At 39.1% G+C, this 7646-nt stretch overlaps 1 pseudogene; it reads right to left on the reverse strand.

Annotated features, from left to right (window-relative positions):
* Positions 1-4645: 4645 nt before the first annotated feature.
* LOC145284366 (5S ribosomal RNA) lies at positions 4646-4764 on the reverse strand (annotated as a pseudogene).
* Between the last annotated feature and the right edge of the window lie 2882 nt (positions 4765-7646).

A 7646-nucleotide genomic window follows, 5' to 3' on the forward strand; every position in this document is an offset into this window, starting at 1 on the left:
GACGAATCGTATAGTGGATGAAACGCAGAATATTCAGTGTAGCTTAATCGCCATATATATTTTATAAATTACTAACTAGCTCTACCTACGTATTGAGCACTTTTGAAGTAAATACTTAAAGTTTATGCGTAAATCTATACTTTGGTATATTAATTTTATGTGAGTAAATGAAGTAGTTATATATATATGAATATTTATTAAAACTATATATATATATATATGTGTGTGTGTGTGTATATATATACATATATATATACATATATATATGTATATATATACATATATATATATATATATATATATTCGGATATGCGGGTATACATACTACTTCAGGGAGATGAACGCCTCTGCGTTGCAAAGTTCCAGGTCGCCCTTGGGCAAGGTGTATTACCTGTTAGTCTCCCTCTCAAGTTCTGGAGGGTTACTAAATTGTGAGAACTAGGGATATATATATACATATGCATGTTTGTTTGCTTATGTGTATATATATATGCATGTTTGTTTGCTTATGTGTATGTCTGTCTATATGTCCAGCTGCCGGAGAGGTTAAAACTCCATGATAATAAAACATGCACACTATGCCACTGCTCAGTCATCTCACTATTTCAGTTTGTCATTGTGTAACTAGTGGTAGGGTGCGAGAGGGTACAATATGTGTAGCACAAGCATGTTGTGTCGTGATCGTTATGTGCAGATATCTTTCGAAGAGAAAAAAAAGTCCTATGGCGATAGGTGAGTGGTGACGTGTACAGGCTTAGCGGGCTGGAAGTGCATAGCTGCAAATCTGCACATAGGCGGCCAGTGATTTATCTAACATCGTCGACTAAATTGCTTACTGGGTGGAAGCAAGGAAGCAACTTCGGTGAATGATCTGGCAGTTGAGCAGCCTTTTTTTAGGGATACACTGCTCAACCATGAATTTGGGAGGGGTAAAAAAAGGTGACCTATAAATTGCCTACCCTTTTATTAGCTGGTCGGCTTCCTGCGGTCGGCGGCTGCTCTATATATGCAGGAGAAACAAGATAAAGTTCAAGAAAAATAATAAACAAGGAAAATCAAAATTTTATCAGGAGAGGAATAACCTAACTGTTGCTATGTGGAATGTGAGAACTTTGCTAGATGTCCTGGATAGTGAAAGACCTGAGTATAGGACAGCTACTGTTGCAAGAGAGCTCGCTATGTACAGCATAGACATTTCGGGATTGTCTGAAATACGATTGAGTGGTGAAGATCAATTGGTGGAAGTGGACTCGGGATACATCATTTTGTGGAAAGAAAACCCATCGGGGCTAAGACGAGAAGGTGGAATTGGCTTTGCAGTGCGTTCTGATTTGGTAAAGAGGATTGAACAGCCAATCTGTGTAAGTGACAGAATTATGATGATACGCTTCCCTCTTGCAGACAGTAGGTATATGACAATTTTATCTGTGTATGCTTCTACCATGGGTCATGATGAAGACACCATCACGGCGTTTTACCGAGATCTCAGTCGTACCATTTCCTCTATTCCTTTATCTGAGAAGATCTTACTCACGGGTGATTTAAATCCATGGGTTGGCAAGGATCATCACACCTGGGACTCACTCGGCCGGTTTGGTGTAGGTAGGGTCAACAGTAATGGTCTGCATCTTCTCCATCTATGCACTCAGTTTGACCTTGCTATCTGTAACACTTTCTTCAGCCACAAGGAGGTCCATAGATTTACTTGGACCGATCATCGTTCAAAACAAGGTCATTTGATTGATTACATTATTTCCAGGAAGGCAGATCTGCAGGAAGTCTGTAGTGTGTGTGTTATGCGTGGAGCTGAATGCGGCACAGATCACTTTTTGGTACGTGGGAAGTTGAAAATCTGTATAAGGAGGAAATGTTGGTCGAATGGTGTTAAGATTCCCAGGCGGGTTAATGTGTCCAAGCTGGATGATCCAAGTATACGTGAAAAGCTTCGATCCGTAGTTAATTCTACTGATTTTGGTGGGTCATGGGCGCATTTTAAAAATACACTCTATGAAATAAGTGTAGATGTTCTTGGCTTCCGCAAATCTAAACATCAGGATTTGTTTGATGATAATGATTCTGAAATTACTCAACTCTGAAGTGCTAAAAATGAGTTCCATCATAAAAATATTGTCTGCCTCTCATGGATGTCGAGAGTCCCTTCAATAGACACTTAAAGCAAGCAAGGATCTTCTCCAAAAGCGACTCCATCAAATGAAGAATCAGTGGTGGACTAAACTCGCCAACCAAATCCAGATGGCTTTTGATCGTACAGACTTGAAACGCATGTACCATTTGCTTAAAAATGCTTTTGGTCCTCAAACACTATCTACATCTCCCTTACTCTCAAGTGATGGAATTGCCTTTATAAAGGATCCTAACATGATTCTCCTTCCTTGGATGAGCATTATTCTGATCTCTTTGACAACCCCTCTAATGTCGATGAGGACGTCATCAATGAATTTTTATCACAACAGAAGCTTATCCATGAAATGTTTGAGTTACCATCTGAGAATGAAATTAGAGATGGAATCAAGGAAATGAATGTTGGGAGGGCTCCAGGGCTTGATGGTATTCCTGCGGAAGTCCTGTTCATGAAATTCTTCATCTTATCACTGATGTCTGGAAGGGTGTTCCCGTTCATCAGGATTGGGTTGATGCAATTCTTATATCACTGTACAAGGGAAAGGGGTCCAGGACCGATTGTGGAAGATCGTGGGATAAGTTTATTGGAAGCAGTCAGCAAAGTATTTTCCAGAGTTCTACTCAATAGATTGTTAAAGTATATTTTTCCATCCGTCATTCCAGAAAGCCAAAGTGGCTTTCGTCCGGGTAGAGGAACCACGGACATGATCTTCTCTGCTCGGCAGTTGCAGGAGAAATGTACTGAGCACCGTGTTCCGCTTTATCAGGTTTTTGTTGATTTGACCAAGGCTTTCGATACGGTGAACATAAATGCCCTGTGGATAATTCTGGGGAAGTTGGGATGCCCACCTCAATTTTTACGATTACTCAGGGAGCTCCACACTAATATAAAGGCTCGCCTGAACTTCAATGGTTGCCTATCAGAATCCATTTCAGTGTACAATTGTGTGAAGCAGGGTGATATCCCAGCACGTACACTTTTTTCTATTTATTTTGCAACTATGCTTTCCTATGCCTTTGGGGAATGTTTTCTGGGGGTTTGTTTGCGTTCCAGAATTACGGGTAAAGTCTTTGGTCTTCGTCGTTTTCATGCTTCTACAAGGACCTTTCAGCATCTGGTTCGTGAATTGCTTTATGCGGATGACGCCGATCTCGTAGCCCATAGTGAGAGGGATATGCAGGGTATCATGGATATGTTTTCAGGGGCCTGTAGTCTTTTGGGCTTACTATTAGTCTTAAGAAGACTAAGGTCATGTTCACACCTCCACCCGGTAGTTTGTATGATAATCTTAAAGCTCTTGGAATTGACGTGTTCAGTTGGGAAAGTGCTTCCAATGATCGTAAAAAGTGGCGCTCCTTGGTCTATCATGGCTGTGATAGCTTTAAGAAAAAATATAAGCATACAAAAATGAAGCGTGATATCCGGAAGAAAAATCTGTCAGATCTATCAGGTCTGTCGGAGGCTTTCGTGCAGAACCACATCTGTGATTTATGCGGTAGAATAACTTTATCCGGAGCGGGCCTAGCTAGCCACAAGCGATCACATGGAGATCAATCTTTTTTTGATGGGGAAAACACTGCGGGCACAGATGTTCTGTTTGCTCTGTGGTCTGTAAATCGAGTCGAGGCCTGATGCGTCATATGAACGTCCACAGTAGAGCAGCACCACTAAATTTAATGTAACTGTTTAAACATCGTATACCTCATTTGATTCGCCTTTTATTCCTCTATAATTTTACCTGTTCATATTTGACTTTTAATTGAAATATTCTAGTGTTCACGTCAATTTAAAAAATTAACTTCAAATAGAAAAGGCAAAAAGGAACTCCGCAGCAACAAATGAACAGAAAACCAGCCGAAAATATCCACCTTTTAGACAACAAAGCATCTCTAATCATAATTGTTGTTCCAGGTTATACAACGTTATATTTAGTTCACATACTTCGATTTTCTCTTAATTATCATCAGGAGCTCATTAATCTCCACCTTTTTGGTTTGTCCAGTCGAGAAATCAGCCGCATATTGATATGTGATGAGAAAAGGGTGTGAATGACTATGCAAAAGCACCAAACCGGCAATTCGTAATGCCCTTAAATCTGGTCGTCCTAAAGTTACTTCTTACAAGGAAGACAATGACATCAAGATTCGCAGCCTCAGAAATAGATTTGAAACGGTTCCACAAATTCAACAGTGTAATCTTGTTAAAAAGTGCTCTCTTTCTACAGTTTAGAACAGATTGAAGGAATTTAATTTGCGAGGCTGTGTTGCAAGACGCAAGTCAATGATTTTTGTCAATGATAAAACGCCGTTAGGACTTCGTCAGATTCAATGTGTGTGTGCGTAAGCACTAACCCTATTCGGGTTTTACCGGCTTCTTTCGAAGGAGGAAGTTTCATGGGAGTATGAAATTCACAAGCGGTCCCCAATCGCATGTATATCCTAGTCAGGGGAGATGACAACGTCAGGTTTTTGCAACTCTTGCAGGGAATTGTCGATATCCTCCTACATACAGAGCATGGAATTCCCAAATTGGTCACCCATTTTAGTAATAACCAGGCTCAACGTTGCTTAACTTCGGTGATCTGACGGGAACCGGTGTGTCAACGTGATTATACCGTATATGTCAGATGCAATGAAGACCATTCCTCTTCATATTTCTCGAAAGTGATTTTTGCAATAAAACCAAGTTCATTAGACTAGGCAATGATGGTAGGCAGTACAACCGTCGAAGGAAGGACGAAAAATTTAACCATAGGTGCACAGTTTCAACGCTGCAAGTTGGTGGAGGTTAACGTGTGGGGAGTTATTAGTACCAATGGCCCATGGCCTCTAGTTCACTTGCAAGGTCAAGTTAATTCGACCAAGTACATTAATAAACTAAGCATTTTGTGCCCTATTTGGGCTGGAATTTGGATGATAATTCCATATTCATACGGGATTCTCACATCTGGCAATGACAAGAAGTTCTTTAAAGAGCATGTATTCTGTGTTTAGATTGGCCTGCATAATCTCCAAACCTCAATCTTATCTAAAACGTATGGCATTACATCAAGCAACAGTTACGCAATGATAAAATTCCAAATCTGGAAGAACGTTGAACAAAAAATAAAGAGAAGTGGGATTCCCTTTTACCGGAGTATTACCTCAGACTAATTCAAAAAATGCCCAAAAGATTGCAGGCTGTCAAATTGCAAACGGGCTATGCGACTAAATATTAACTAGTTCATTGTGTTCCTATTGTATTTGTGTTGCATTAATGTTCTAAAGTTACATTTAAATATAAAAAAAAAATTCCATTGTACGGAGTTTCTTTTGCCTTCTCGATTTGAAGTTAATTTTTTTTTTTTAATTGACGTGAACATTAGAATACTTCAATTAAAAGTCAAATATGAACAAGTAAATTATAGAGGAATAAAAGGCAAATCAAATGAAATATAGGCTGTTTAAACAGTTACAGTTAACTTAAATTTGCGGTTTTTGAAAAAATAACTAGTACGGACTTTCTTTTTGGTGCCACTGTATATATATGTACATACTGGATGCAGCTATAAAATTGTCGCTCTAGAAAAGACGACATGATTCCATTTCCGGTTGATGAAAACCGGTTTTCTTCTGTTGTTTTTGTTGTTGTTGTTGTTGTTGTTTTTGCTGCTGCTGCTGCTGCAGAATACCATTTACTAGTTGACCAGTTGTGTAAAAATGCCAAGAGCGATAAAAGCTATCTATCATGTCTGAAAGTGACACAATGTTTAACGAGCGAGATCGGAGATGCGCCGCTGTATAACTCATGCTCTCTACCGATCCAAGTTATGACAACAAGACCATTGCCAGCACCCTCAAAATGCAAATTCGGACGGTTCAACGTTTGAGAGCACAGTTCAACGAAGTTTCCGGGCACGGTTATGGTCTTTGATGTGGTTTCAAGTGAGAGCCACATCATGGCACCTTACATCTTCGAAGTCGGCTTGAAAGTCAACACCAAAGTGTACCTGGATATGCTGAAGCGTGTGATCATCCCTTGATGCAATCAGGTTGCTGCTGGCAGACCCTGGGTGTAGTAGTAAGACTCGCCGCCGGCCCACAAGTCCAAAGAGACCCAGGCTTTTTTTTTTAACCCATGGACTTTCGTGGTTAGATTAATTTAGACAACAGGTGCACGTGTGAAAATGATCGTTTTCTTTTTCTTCTCTTCTTTTTTTTTCATTTTGGAACAAAAAGAAGCACAATACTCGTGACTTTAAACTTGAATTCCCACAAGATAGTATTTTTTCTTCATTTGATTGTTTTTAAATTACTTTAGTATAAGTTTGCAATGCGTTAGTACACACATGTCAAACATGTTTTAATCTATTATTAATGGATAACAAAATGGCTGACAGGCGTTTACTATCGTGACACTCTCTTATTTAAAATTGATTGTTAAACTTTTATATTTGTTCGAAATGAATTTTAAAGGCAAGAGTTTTGGTATTATGGATTATTTTCTTCCAGTCAATAAATGTATAAAAGAATGAAAGATTATTGTGTGCAAAGTCCATTGTTTCAAGGTTTTATCATTAGCCAACGTGAGTGAGAAAAAAGGGCAATATGCTCTCTAATAAGTTAAAGTATCGCTACATACTATTTGCGTCTTTGCATGTAGGCATAGTGCGTCGCACTGAATCGGGTTCGTGTGTGTGTGTGTGTGTGTGTGTGTGTGTGTGTGTGTGTGTGTGTGTGTGTCCATCTCTATTGTTGGTATTGTCGACGCGATTGTTGAAGGGACTATAAACTAAATAGTTGTAGATTCGATCCCCAATTTGGGATGCGTGCTTGCCTGGCAGTAGTAATGCAGGGAAACAGCACTCTGTGGATGACTATATATAAATACATACACATCCGGTTCCTTAACCTTTAACAGCGAAATTTGTTCTGGTACAATCTTAGTAGGTCATATTCATACCAATCGAGGACGCGTCCCTGTCACAGTTGGAAAGAGTCTCAACCATTTTTAAGTGCTGAATGACCTTACATCTGTCGGGCTGAGGTGTGGTTCTAGACAGTCCTAGAAGGTACACTCTCCCAGGCATTGTGTCCACTCTTTCGTAAGTTTATTATTTACTGCCTGAGGCGTCACTACCGGAGAATGTCGGCGGAACTGCCCAGACAATTTTTTAAGACGCCAGAGTGCTCCTCTTTTAGAGGTGCTGGCTTGAATCGCCTTCACTTTCCGGTTTTGTGTCACATCTTCCAGCGGTTGGAAGGAAATAAATCCCTACATTGCAAATCCACTCCACTTATTTTTCTTTCGGATTGAAACTGTCCTCAGTCAAAGAGGGAAAATCTTTTTATATATATATATATATATATATATATATATATATATATATATATACATATATATATATATATATATATATATATATATATATATATTTATATATATATATATATATTGTAATTTATAAACTAATAATCCGATTGGGCGGAAATTTTGACACGTTGCTTTTGAAGGTTAGTACTTT

This window comes from Euprymna scolopes, chromosome 8 (genome assembly GCF_053919585.1).
Source record: "Euprymna scolopes isolate OS-2025 chromosome 8, ASM5391958v1, whole genome shotgun sequence".
In the NCBI taxonomy this organism is placed as follows: Eukaryota; Metazoa; Mollusca; class Cephalopoda; order Sepiida; family Sepiolidae; genus Euprymna; species Euprymna scolopes.